Source organism: Trichosurus vulpecula, chromosome 8 (assembly GCF_011100635.1).
Source record: "Trichosurus vulpecula isolate mTriVul1 chromosome 8, mTriVul1.pri, whole genome shotgun sequence".
In the NCBI taxonomy this organism is placed as follows: domain Eukaryota; kingdom Metazoa; phylum Chordata; class Mammalia; order Diprotodontia; family Phalangeridae; genus Trichosurus; species Trichosurus vulpecula.
Genome location: NC_050580.1, coordinates 103,693,832 through 103,707,881, shown reverse-complemented (window position 1 = coordinate 103,707,881; position 14,050 = coordinate 103,693,832). Strand labels below are relative to the sequence as shown.

The window sequence follows — 14,050 nt, the reverse complement described above, 5'->3', positions numbered from 1 at the left end:
TTCGGATGATCTACTTTGAGTAATCATGACACTCCTTGGGAAAACCTTGTAATGTTCTGGAATTTGGTGTAATGAGTACAATGTTATTCATGGATGACCTGTGGATGGTCTGGAGGATCTCCTCATTGTAACAACAATGCTACTTGCATTTGCTGTGGGGGTCTAAGACCTGTGACACCAGCACGCAGGAGGGCTGCTAGCACAGGTTCTTTGATCTGCTTTTTTAAAGAAAAGCAGCTTTGAAGAGATCCACAATCTTACTTTAATCAAACACATATATATCATTCACTTAGTTCAAGGGAAAAAGTCAGCACCCTGAACTTCAGAGAAAATACAAACAGAAATTCTGAGCAGAAACTATATAAACAACAAATACAAACAGCAAAAACCAACAGACAGGCCTTCAAACTCTCTGAACAAAAGCAATACATTCATGGTTACTAGAGAGAGGAGCACCAACATCTGGGTTCTCAAAGCCAGGGGGCTACCTAATGGTGACCCAGAGTCTCATCTGGCTACATCACATGAACATTCTTCCAGTGAGTGAGCCCCAAAGCAAAATGCTAACCTCAGAATATATATACACTTCTTCAGGATCAGTGGGCATCACAATTCTTGTCACCCAGGTTCATGTGACTCACACTTCCATGTGATTCAGGTTCAAAGCAGGTCACATAGGCCTATTAAGGGGCAGGGAAGATCTTCAAGTTGTATTAACATTACACTTATCCATATAGATTTTCTCTTTCATTTGAATCTTTCTTTATCTACAGTTTCCTTTCCTGCTGTATACAAATATGCTCAAATACCTCATCCTTAAAACACTCTCTGTTACCTTGATTGAATCCTGTCTAGGATATCCACCAGGAATATGTTAAACCTCTGGTGAATGTGTCTGTCTCTCTATTTTATGCTTTGCTTAATTTAATAATCAGAGGGATATTTAGCAAAGTTATCTCTGTTTGTTCTTATTAAGGAATTTTATATACCTAATTTATATGAGAGACTTATTAGAGGATAGATTTTAAGACTGCATTTTGCTCTACCAAATCTAGTGGCTTTTGATAGTCAACAATAACAAAAACAACAACAAATTAAGCAGAATTTTATATTCTCTATACTTTTTAGTCAAATGTATGACCTCAAAGATAGAGTTTGCTGTAGAAAATTTTTCAGAAAAAACAGCCTGTTCTTTTCACAATGATAAGTTTTTGTTTTCAACTTTTAAAAGTTCTTATTTAGACAGATTCTTGAACTGGTGGTTCATAGCCATCAGCCCTTTCTACTTTTGTGCTTGTATCATCTCCTGAAGCTTTTCCAGAGCCACCACCTTCACCATGTGGTTCCATTAGCTTTCCCAATTCAAATTTGGGCTTCTTGAGCATCTTGACTTTTCAGACAAATACATCATGGAGAGGGTAAATGGACTGGCAAGCCTTTTCTATGTCATTTCCAATGCTATCTGGAATTAGTTTATTGACAACTTCTTTCAAGTCATGTGTCTGCATCTCTCAGGTCATGATTTCCATCATTGTCTTACAAATGTGACAGACCTGGTGGTGCTGGGCATAAAAGGTCTTATGGATCTGGTTGTTGTGCTTTTTGGTAAAACCAACACAAAAGAGACGGAGCAAGTACCCATCGGTAGTTGATTTTTTAAAAATTTATTTATTTATATATTTTTTTAATTTTTATTTTTAGTTTACAACAGATGGTTCCACATAATTTTGAGTTCCAGATTTTCTCCCATCCCTCCCTCCTCCCTCCCCAAGACGGCATGGAATCTCATATAACTACGATGAATAACTTCGCATTGAATTAATTTATACACTAGTCAAGTTGCGGAGAAGAATTATGACCAATGGAATGACTCATGAGAAAGAAGAAACAGAACCAAACCAAAACAAAAAAAAAAACAACCCAAAAACAAAAACAAAAGAGAAGAGAAAAAAGCGAGCATGAAGTGTGCCTCAATCTGCATTCAAACTTCATAGTTCTTCCTCTGGATGTAGATAGCATTCTCCATCGTGAGTCCTTTGGAGTTGTGCCTGCACCTTGTGTTGCTGAGAAGAGCGAAGTCTGTCAGTGTTGGTCCTCATGGAATCCATATATCTGTGGTTGTGTACAGTGTTCTCCTGGCTCTGCTCCGCTCACTCAGCATTAAGTTGTGTAGGTTTTTCCAGGTTGTTATGAAGTCCGTATCATCCCCATTTCTTATGGCACAATAGTATTCCATTACCTTCATATACCACAGCTTGTTCAGCCATTCCCCAATTGATGGGCATCCCTTTGATTTCCAATTCTTGGCTACCACAAAAAGAGACGCTATAAATATTTTTGTACATATGGGTCCTTTTCCCGCTTGTGTGATTTCTTTGGGATACAACCCTAGAAGTGGTATTGCTGGGTCAAAGGGTATGAACATTCCTGTGGCCCTTTGGGCATAGTTCCAAATTACGCTCCAAAATGGCTGGATCATCTCACAACTCCACCAGCAATGCAACAATGTTCCAATTTTCCCACATCCTCTCCAGCATTTATCATTTTCCTGTTTTGTTATTTTAGCCAATCTGACAGGAGAGATGTGATATCTAAGAGTTGTTTTGATTTGCATTTCTCTAATCAGTAGTGATTTAGAGCATTTTTTCATATGCCTATAGATAGCTTTAATTCCTTCCTCTGAAAACTGCCTGTTCATATCCTTTGACCATTTCTCAGTTGGGGAATGGCTTGTATTCCTATATATTTGCCTCAGTTCCCCGTATATTTTAGAAATGAGGCCTTTATCAGAGATACTAGTTGTAAAGATTTTCTCCCAATATTCTGCTTCCCTCCTAATTTTTGTTGCATTGGCTTTTTTTGTACAAGTGTTTTTGAAACACTTTTCACGTGAATAAAGTCAGATCTGAATAAATGGAAAAATATCAGTTGCTCATGGTTAGGCCGAGCTAATATAATAAAAATGTCAATTTTACCTAAATTAATCTATCTATTCAGTGCCATACCAATTGAACTACCAAAAAGTTCTTTTACGGAGCTGGACAAAATTATAAGAAAATTCATCTGGAAAAACCAGAGGCCTAGAATATCTAGGGTATTAATGAAAAGAAATGCTAGAGAAGGTGGCCTAGCCATACCAGATATTAAACTGTACTACAGAGCAGCAGTCATCAAAACTACCTAGTACTGGCTAAGAAACAGAGGTGTGGATCAGTGGAATAGGATAGGAATACAAGATGGAGAAGTCAACAACTATAGCAATCTACTCTTTGATAAATCCAAAGAGGCCAGCTTCTGGGCTATTAATTCACTATTTCACAAAAACTGTTGGGAAAATTGGAAAATGGTAGGACAGAAACCGGGCATAGACTAATATCTTACGCCATATACCAAAATAAAGTCAAAATGGGTTCATGATTTAGGAGTAAAGGCTGATACTATAAGTAATTTGGGAGAACAAGGAGTAGTTTACTTATCAGATTTATGGAAAAGAAAAGAATTCATGACCCAACAAGAGATAGAGAGCATTACAAAATGCAAAATGGATAATTTTGATTATGTTAAATTGAAATGTTTTTGCCCATCAGTAGTTTTAACATCAACATGGGCTTCAGTTATGGTCTGCCACTTTTTGACCATGGAGCACATCTTGTCCCAGGTAAGGTCCATTCCATGGAAATTAGTCAAACAATTTTCACCCTGAACATCTTCAGTAATTAACTTGGACTTACAAAAAGCAACCTAATAATTCTGCAGATCAGCAAGACTCACTTCAAAAACTCGACCTTTGAGGCCATCAGAGGCAATTTTTGTTCCTTGAGTCTTTGTAGCCAGCGTTTTGCCAATATTGCGAATGTTGAACATAGCTGGTGCTTTTACATCCTACCAATCTTTCTTCAAAAATGGATCAACTACTTTCTTCTTAGCTCATTTTTTTGCTGCCTTTGGTGAGGTGCTTATTCTTGCCCACCACCATGATCCCTCTCTGAAAGCCAAAAAAGCAAAACAGCCTGTTTTTTAAAAAATGTATTTTTTTAATTTATGGAATAAAACAAGCATTTTCATAACACAGTATAATAAAAAAGATGATTGCACATGAAACTGCAAATCTATTATGTACAACTTCCTATTCCTTTTAAATATACAATAAAGTTATCATGTAATTTTTTCTTTTTTTCCTTTTTTCTTCTCTCCCCTCCACCCTAGAGATGAGTACTATTAGACACAATTAGGTACACACACACATATGTACATTTACACACACATACATACACATACATATATATGTAAAATTATTCTATACATACCTCTACTTATCAATTCTTTCTCTACATGCAGATAGTATCTTTCTTCATATGTCCTTTATAGTTAATTCTAGTATTTATAATAGTCAAAAGGACTTATTTGCTCAAAGATGTTCTTAAAACAAACTTGTTCTTATCTCATATTTTGTTAAGGATCCACATTCAGTATCTAAGTAGATTATTCTCAGAACAATTTTCTAAATATGAGAAAAGGAATACATAGGTTTGTAGTTACTGATGTTCCTCATAGACTTTTTGGGGGAGCGATAATATCAGCTATGGTTTCTTCCTAGTCTTCTGATATCTTCCCCTTCTTAAGATATTTTATCAAAATCTCTCTTAGTGCCTTTAGGATTAAAAGACCTCCACCATGGGGTTACCCCATTGTTTATATGACCTGATCCAATAACTCTTCATGACTTGATTTTCTTCAATGTCATTTCTACTCCTTCCTATAGCACATTGAAGTTTGGTGTGTTAAGGTCCAAAAGTGATGACTTCTTCACTGTCATAGTGTCATGAACCTGGAGTTGGAAACCTTGGAGATTAAAAAAAAACTTTCAAACTTTCATTTTACAGATGAAGAAACCAAGACCCAAAGAAGTTAACTGACTTGATGAGTCATATGTTATAAATGGCAGAGAAAGGATTCAAATTCAGGTTTTCTTTCTTTCTTTTTTTTTTTTTTAAATGCAATTTATTTATTTAACATATTTGGTTTTCAGCATTGATTTTCACAACAGTTTGAATTACAAATTTTCTCCCCATTTCTGCCCTCCCCCCCCACTCCAAGATGGCGTATAATCTGGTTGCCCTGTTCCCCAGTCAGCCCTCCCCTCTATCACCCCCCTCCCCTCTCATCCCCTTTTCCCTTCCTTTCTTGTAGGGCAAGATAAATTTCTACGCCCCATTGCCTGTGTATCTTATTTTTTAGTTGCATACAAAAAGTTTTTTTGTTTTTGAACATCTGATTTTAAAACTTTGAGTTCCAAATTCCCTTCCCTCTTCCCTTCCCACCCACCCTCCCTAAGAAGTTGAGCAATTCAACCTAGGCCACACATGTATTATTCTGTATAACCCTTCCACAATATTCATGTTGTGAAAGGCTAACTACATTTTGCTCCTTCCCAACCCATCCCGCTTTATTGAATTTTCTTCCTTGACCCTGTCCCCTTTCCAAAGTGTTTGTTTTGATTACCTCCACCCCCATCTGCCCTCCACTCCATCATCCCCCTGCCTTTTATTTTTTTTTTATCTTCCTCCCTCTTCTTTCCTGTGGGGTAAGATACCCAACTGAGTATGTATGGTATTCCCCCTCAGGCCAAATCTGATGAGAGCAAGGTTCACTCATTCCCCCCTCACCTGCCCACTCCCCTCCTCTCCTAGAACTGCTTCCTCTTGCCTCCTTTATGGGAGATAATCCACCCCATTCTATCTCTCCCTATCTCCCTCTCTCAGTAAGTTACTCTCTCATCCCTTAATTTCATTTTATTTCTTTTAGCTATCTTCCCTTCATCCTCAACTCACCCTGTGTCTGCTCTCTTTCTTTTACATATATATATATACACATACATACACATACATACATATACACATAGATACATGCATACATACACATTCACTTATATATATACATAAACATATATATATGCATATATATATATGCATATTCCCTTCAACTACCCTAATACTGAGGTCTCATGAATCATACTCATCATCTTTCCATGTAGGAATGTAAACAAAACAGTTCAACTTTAGTAAGTCCCTTGCAATTTCCGTTTCTTGATTACCTTTTCATGCTTCTCTTGATTCCCGTGTTTGAAAGTCAAATTTTCTATTCAGTTCTGGTCTTTTCACTGAGAAAGCTTGAAAGTCCTCCATTTTATTGAAAGTCCATATTTTGCCTTGGAACATGATACTCAGTTTTGCTGGGTAGGTGATTCTAGGTTTTAAACCTAGCTCCATTGACCTCCGGAATATCGCATTCCACGCCCTTCGATCTCTTAATGTAGAAGCTGCCAGATCTTGGGTTATTCTGATTGGGTTTCCACAATATTCAAATTGTTTCTTTCTGGCTGCTTGCAGTATTTTCTCTTGATCTGGGAGCTCTGGAATTTGGCAACAATATTCCTAGGAGATTTCTTTTTGGGATCTATTTGCGGAGGCGATCGATGGATTCTTTCCATTTCTATTTTGCCCTGTGGCTCTAGAATATCAGGGCAGTTCTCCTTGATAATTTCCTGAAAGATGGTATCTAGGCTCTTTTTTTGATCATGGCTTTCAGGTAGTCCAATAATTTTTAAATTATCTCTCCTGGATCTATTTTCCAGGTCAGTGGTTTTTCCAAGGAGATATTTCACATTGTCTTCCATTTTTTCATTCCTCTGGTTCTGTTTTATAATATCCTGATTTCTCATAAAGTCACTAGCTTCCACTTGCTCCAATCTAATTTTTAAAGTAGTATTTTCTTCAGTGGTCTTTTGGACCTCCTTTTCCATTTGGCTAATTCTGCTTTTCAAGGAATTCTTCTCCTCATTGGCTTTTTGGAGCTCTTTTGCCATTTGAGTTAGTCTATTTTGTAAGGTGTTGTTTTCTTCAGTGTATTTTTCAGTATTTTTTTGGGTCTCCTTTAGCAAGTCATTGACTTGTTTTTCATGGTTTTCTCGCATCCTTCTTATTTCTCTTCCCAATTTTTCCTCTACTTCTCTTACTTGCTTTTCCAAATCCTTTTTGAGTTCTTCTATGGTCTGGGGCCAGTTCATGTTTTTCTTGGAGGCTTTGGTTGTAGGCTCTATGACTTTGCTGTCTTCTTTAGGCTGTATGTTTTGGTCTTCTTTGTCACCAAAGAAAGAATCCAAAGTCTGAGACTGAATCTGGGCGCGTTTTTGCGTCCTGGCCATATTCCCAACCAACTAACTTGACCCTTGAGCTTTTCAGTGGGGTATGACTGCTTGTAGATTACAGAGTTCTATGTTCTACGTTTGGGGGGGAGGTGCCAGCTCTGTCAGAGCCGCACTGCTCCTTCCCCAAGGACCCCCAGTCCAGACTGGGCTCAGATCTTCGGCAGGCTGTGCACCCCTGCTGTGATCCGCCACTTAATTCCCCCCACCAGGTGGGCCTGGAGCCGGAAGTAACAACAGCTGTAGCTGCCCCACCTCCGCTGCCCCCGGGGCTGGAAGCCGAACCGCGAACTCCTTCCACTCCCGCAGCTTTTCCCACTAACCTTCTCCGCAGTCTTTGGTGTTTGTGGGTCGAGGGGTCTGGTAACTGCTCACGTATTCAGGGCGCTAGGGCCCCCTCCGCCCGGCTTCCGGTCTTGATCGTCCACGCCGCTCAGGCTGGGCTCTGCTCCACTCCGTTCCCAGCTCCCAGCTCCCAGCTCCGTGTGGAATAGAGCTCACCCAGAGACCATCCGGGCTGTCCTGGGCTGGAGCCCTGCTTCCCTCTGCTGTTCTGTGGGTTCTGCCGTTCTAGAATTGGTTCAGAGCCATTTTTATAGGTTTTTGGAGGGACTCGGGTACGGAGCTCACTCTAGTCCGTGCTTACCAGCCGCCATCTTGGCTCCGCCTCTCAGGTTTTCTTTCTAAAAATTTAAACTTCTTTTCATTATACCATATTGTCTCCCACTGATGATGAAAAAATAAATCATAGCTCTTGACAAATCTGTTTCGTTCTCCATCTATTTATTTTCTTCCCGTCAGCTTTGTTAATGAATACTCTTGGGCCACTGTGGTTTAATTAGGTCTTGAGCTAAGCTTTTTAAAAGTTTTTTTTCACTTTTTTCATTTTTAAAAATGAGGCAATTCTGCTTATAATCTTCTTCTACCATCCTTCTCCATAGTGTTTTAAAAATGAATTAGAATTCTAACCTGATATTGTCTTTCCCAGCCATTGACAAGGGCATCAGATATTTGCTAGCCAAAGTTGTTTTTTGACTTTTCTAAACTCTTCTTTGTGGTGACTTCTTTATGGTGATTAAGTTTATAGGAAATGGCAATAAAGTCAATATCTTTCATTTTTCTGTTACCTTTTTTTAGCTTTCATCTTATTTGAATAAATTAGATTGAAGCTGTTGCAACTGGATATAGTATGGTCTTTTCATCATTATCCTTTCTTCTAACTTGACCTACATTCTCACTAGTCAATGGTATAACTACTGATATGATTCCTGAGTCAGTTATTCAGTGACCATCATGTATAGCACCTTCTGATTCTCTGTTTGTAGAATATTTTCATGACATATAATTGTTAGGCTACCATGTAGTGTACAAATGTTTGGCCATATTTAGTTTTCATATGTGAAACCTATTTTCTGTAATTTTTCGTTATTCTTCTCTCTAATCATCTTTGCATTGAACCTGAGTTCAATGCAAAGTATCAAAGCACATATGCACATGTCAACTTCTTCATGGAATTTATCTTATCATCTGCAACAGATGTTAATTCATAAGCTTCAATTAGCTTCTTGGTGGTTTTGTTTGTTTTTGCTTTGCTTGTGGTCATTATGAGAACTGTCAGATAAGGAGGAACAAGTGTTCCATGAAATAGTTTGCCTCCAGCCTCTGTCTTGGCCCCTCTTTTCCTCTGTCTTTTCTTGGTGGTCTCATCATTTCCCAAATGTATGATCATGGTTTCCAAAAAGATGAGTCAGATGTACATACCTAGTCTCAGTCTCTCCCTGGAACTCCAGTCCTATATCACCAATTGCTTAGTGAGTGTTTTAAACTGATGTCCTAGAAATGTCTCCAACTCAGCATGTCTAAAACAGGACTTACCATCCTTACCCTTGAATACTTCCCTTTTTATTTCTGCTAAAAAGCTACCAGTCTTCCAATCTCTCAGGTAACATGTTATCATCCCCAGTAAAGACAAAGGTGAAAAAATCCCTCAAGGAACTTATATCTTAAAAGAGGGGGGCATCACATGTAAATGAATGATGACCTCAGAGGGTTGTTTTGATTTAGGGAGTCACAGGGATGATGAATAGAGTCACAAGGCAAATGATTGACACGTCCTCTCAGGAATGATAGTTCTGGCATTAGGAACAGATGACCTCTGACATGCCTTCCAAAGAACAAAAACTGTAAGTTGCAGAGAAGCTGATAATTTGTACTGGTAGAAGAAGGACTTTTTTCATGTGGGAATTCCTTATATCAATGAAATCACAGGTCTAGCCCCTATCTTTGATTTGTTTTTAGATTCTAGTAATTCTCATTCAATGGTAAACTAACTTTAAAGATGTGTCTACATCCTAATCCTGAAGATCTTTCTCAGGGAATCAGAAAGGGTAATGCCATTGGTTAAGGGAAAATGGCCATAATCCCAGGTAACCTTAAGGATGCTTTCTTCACTCCAGCCTAAGTACCAGAAAATGAAATTAAAAGAAAAGTTTAATGACTCCTTTGACTTTTCAGTTTACATCGGAAAGAACATATGGTTCTGAACTATTTCTGTTTACTTTGTATACATATTTCATAAGTAGTTGGTGACTTATAGTCCCTTGAACAGGACATTCTACCTCCTATCTCCACACCTTTGCTCTAGAATTCCTAGAATTCTCTGCTTTCCTACCTCTGCCTCTTAGTTTCGCTGGCTTCCTTCAAGATTCCGTTCACATCCCATTTTCTACACCTCTGACTGCCTCCTCAATGCTTACCACTCTCAAATCACCTTTCCTTAACTCTGTATGTGTCTTCTAAGTGCTTAATTCTTTACATGTGGTCTGCTCTATTAGAATGTAAACTTGTTGAGGGCAGGAACGGTTTTTGCCTTTCTTTATATTTTCAGCCCTTAGCACAATGCCTGGCCTATAGTAAATGCTTAATAAATATTTGTTGCACATTGACTAACTCTTATTCCTAGAGCAAATACAAGGTGAGCATTAATGTCACTTTCTCACAAAGTGTTCCTCCCTTTGGTTATAATTTTAGGAAAAAAAATGAAACAAACAAAAACCCTACAAAATCTTTGTTTTAATTAAGGCTGAAGAAGCTTAGCTCATACTCCACCCCCAGTAAGTTACTTATTCCTTTTCTGCATATAGATTTTTGTTGATAACAAATAGCCCTAGGGTTGATGAAAGCATTTGTACCAGTCTCCACTGAGAGAGTTGCCTTTATTTCCAATTATCCAACTCACTGGCTGCTAAAATATTGTTCCTTCAAAGCCACAGACAAGAGAAATTAGTTACTGACGCAAATTGCTCTGTTATGTTTCTCTTCCGAGCCATAACTCACTTGGAGGGACATTCAAGGCTTCATTTCCCCTCCCTCCCCTGCCCCCTCCCCTCCCCCCCTCCCCCGCTCATTCAACATGCCAGTGCGTGTGTGAAAGCTTTTTTCCCTCTGCAGGTTTTGTCATGGGTGCTACACGTTTGTTACCCAAATGAGGGGTAATGACATATTTTCTTTATCACTTCTTCTGTGCAAAAGTCAATGGAGTTTTCTGTTATTTCTGTAAAAACAAACTGCTGCTATTTATACTTATCGAGCACCCAAAATTAGACCATATCTGAATTTTTTAAGGATTATAATTATCATGTGTTCCAACTTACTGAAAAGACTTAATTTTCAGTAGATGAGTCAAGCAGATTTTTTTTCTTAGGATAGGGTAGAGGTGAAAGAGATGGTCTAGTCCTGTGATTTCACTAAGGGTATGGAACTCTCAGTGTGGAAATTCCTCCACCCATGTAGAACTGCAGTTCATCTGTAACTATAGTCTTAAAAGAGTTGCCTGGGACGGTGAGAAATTAAATGACTTGTCCATTGTCATATGACTATTATGGGTCAAAAACAGGATTTGAACCCAATTCTCCTGGGCTGGCCCTCTGCTACGCCACATTACTTCTCTTGAGGAATATATAATAATAATAGGTATTTTATAGCTCTCCATAGTTTATTATGTACTTCTTTCACAACGATCCTGCGAGGTAGGTGGTATGAATACTATTATCTTCATTTTATAGAAACTTGAATCTTAGTTGAAATGACTTATCTCTAGTCACAAGTCTGTTGAATGACAGAGCTGGGACTTGATCCTAGGTGTTCAAATATGAAGACCAGTCTTTTTTCCTAGTTTATTCTACACTATCACTGGACAGCCATGCTAAATATGACACTTCATAGCTGTTTTTCAATCCACATTGCCCCACCCTGATGCACGCACACAACCCCCTGGAGAGTATTGTCCCACATATTAAATGTGAAAGTATTCAGTTTTCCAGAAATAGTATTTTCCTCTTATGTATTTTACAGGATCACTCATTCACCAAGCATTCGTTTAACACCTGCTAAGGACAGTGTAGGTGGCATGAGGGAAATCAATAGAATACAGCATATTACTAATAATGGATTTGATATGAAATGGTAAAAGGGACATATCACATATTATGTAATTTCAATTATACATATATACATGTGAAATATATGTATACAGTGTATACATACATATTTATATATATACACATATGCATGTTGGTTATGGCATATATGTATGCATATACGTGTGTGTGTGTGAAGGGAAACTCATTGAAGGCAGAGATTGGTTGATCATTTTCATTGTTGTCTTCTTATCTTCAGCATGTCTGGAACATGGCGGCAAATGCCAGAATGAATGAGTGATTTAGGTGATAATGCAAGGAGTATGAGGGATAATGGATGGTCAACCTTAAATGTTATACTAATACACATAGAATATTAAAAGAACCAGAGGAAGGGCTGTAGTATCTAGGGTGAATTCTCTATGGAGAATTTATGGAAATATATAGACAAGAATTGCGAAGGGTGAGAAAGAATGGATGGGTTCTGATTTTCACAGGGAAGGGTGGTGGTTACTGATAGTGATGGAATCATCAATCTTTTGAAGTACTGAGGTATGAGTAATGCATGTGCTGGGCACTTAATGGAAGTATAAAAATAAATAAGGCAAGCTCCCTTGCTCTCTAGGAGTTTATGATATGGTTATCATAGTATATTATGCCTGGAGAGGACCTTGAACCTCGTCTAGTCCAACCCTTTCCTTATAGATGAGGAAACTGAAACTGAGAGAAAGGACATTCAGGGGACACATTTCTGTGAATCAAGGTAAAGGCCTGCTGTTGGACCAAACATATGTATCCTTTCTTGTCACAGGGTGGATATGTGAGCTCTCAAAGGCTCTTCTGTTCTAGAATTCAATTACTATACACTTCTTTTGCATGTCACATTTTTAAGTTTAATCTGAATTATTAACATTTCTCTATAACTTGTTAAGTCCAGATAATCAGCAAAACAATAAATCAAGCTTAATTTTTAACCAGTTGCTACACTCCTTACTGGGCTATTCATTTAGTATCCTAGAGAATGTGTATTCATTCAATAAATATCTTACTATTAAGTGCATACCTTAAGAGATGGCTTCCTTGGTGGGGAAGCAAAAGTATTGAATGAGAATGACAAGAATACAAAAACAAATCAAAGATAGGGACTAGTCCTGTGATTTCATTGATACAAGGAACTCCCACATAAACCCAAACCAAACCAAACCAAAACTTCTACCACTGCAGACTGGCATCTCCTCTGGAACTTACAATCTTAGAATTACCTAGAATACTGAGGGGTTAAATATCTTGCCAAGGGTCACACAGCTGGTTCATGTTAGAGATGGGACTTGAACCTGGGATTTCAAGACCGTCTTTCTATCCAATATGCCATACTGCCTCCACGTGAAAGATGATATAGTTCAAGTTGTACATATAGGCTGAAGGAGATCAAAGTGACTAAATCATCAAGGTGAGGTGAGGTTAATCAGAGTTTTCTTGGGGAGGTGAATCATTGATCAAGTCGTGAACCAAGTGACAGGTACTGATTAGAGGAGATCAGGAGGCAAGGCAAATTCCCAGAAGGAAAACATTCTGAACACAAAAAGGAGGACAACCAAACAGCTAAAATCAAAAATAAGCATGCTAATTTCACAATTTTCTTAAAGCATTAAAAAATACTATACAGTAATATATGACAAGAAAACTGAGAATAAATGAGTACACACAAAAATATAAAAGAAACATTTTAACAAAACACAAAATCCAAATATGTATTCACATACCACAACTTATTCAGACATTCCTCAATTGGGGTGTGTGTGTGTGTGTGTGTCTGTGTATGGATTGATTCTCTGCTGCTTGTGCTAATTTTGGCATAACAATTAACACCAGGAAGGCACAGGTGCTCTGTCAGCCAGCACCACACCATCCATATGTGAAACCATTAGCTACAGCAAATGGAGAAGTTTTGAATACTGTGAATGTATAATGTGATGTAAACAATACAAGTTGACACACACATTGCCAGAGCTAGCTCAGTGTTTGGTGGACTCCAAAGGAAAGTGTAGGAGAGAAGAGGTGACTGACTACCAAACTGAAGGTCTACAAAGCCATTGTGCTGACTGGACAGTATACCAGTGCCATGCCAGAAAACTGAATCATTTCCATTTGAATTATCTCAGGAAGATTCTGAAGATCACCTGGCATGATAAGATACCAGTCACTGAGGTCTCTTCTTGAACTAAACTGCCAAGTATTCAAACTCTGCTAGAGAGTGAACTCCAATGGGCTGGCTGTGTTGTTCAAATGCCAAACATGTGCTTGCCAAAAAGACTATTTTATAGAGAACTCACACAGGGCAAGCACTTATGTGGTGGTCAGAAAAAGTGATACAAAGACACTTTCCTGAGGTGATCAGTGGATTCTCTCAATGCCTATTTTGCCCTCT

The 14,050-nt window shown here is 38.3% G+C and overlaps 1 pseudogene; it reads right to left on the bottom strand.

Annotated features, from left to right (window-relative positions):
- Positions 1-1,232: 1,232 nt before the first annotated feature.
- LOC118829446 lies at positions 1,233-3,976 on the bottom strand (annotated as a pseudogene).
- Between the last annotated feature and the right edge of the window lie 10,074 nt (positions 3,977-14,050).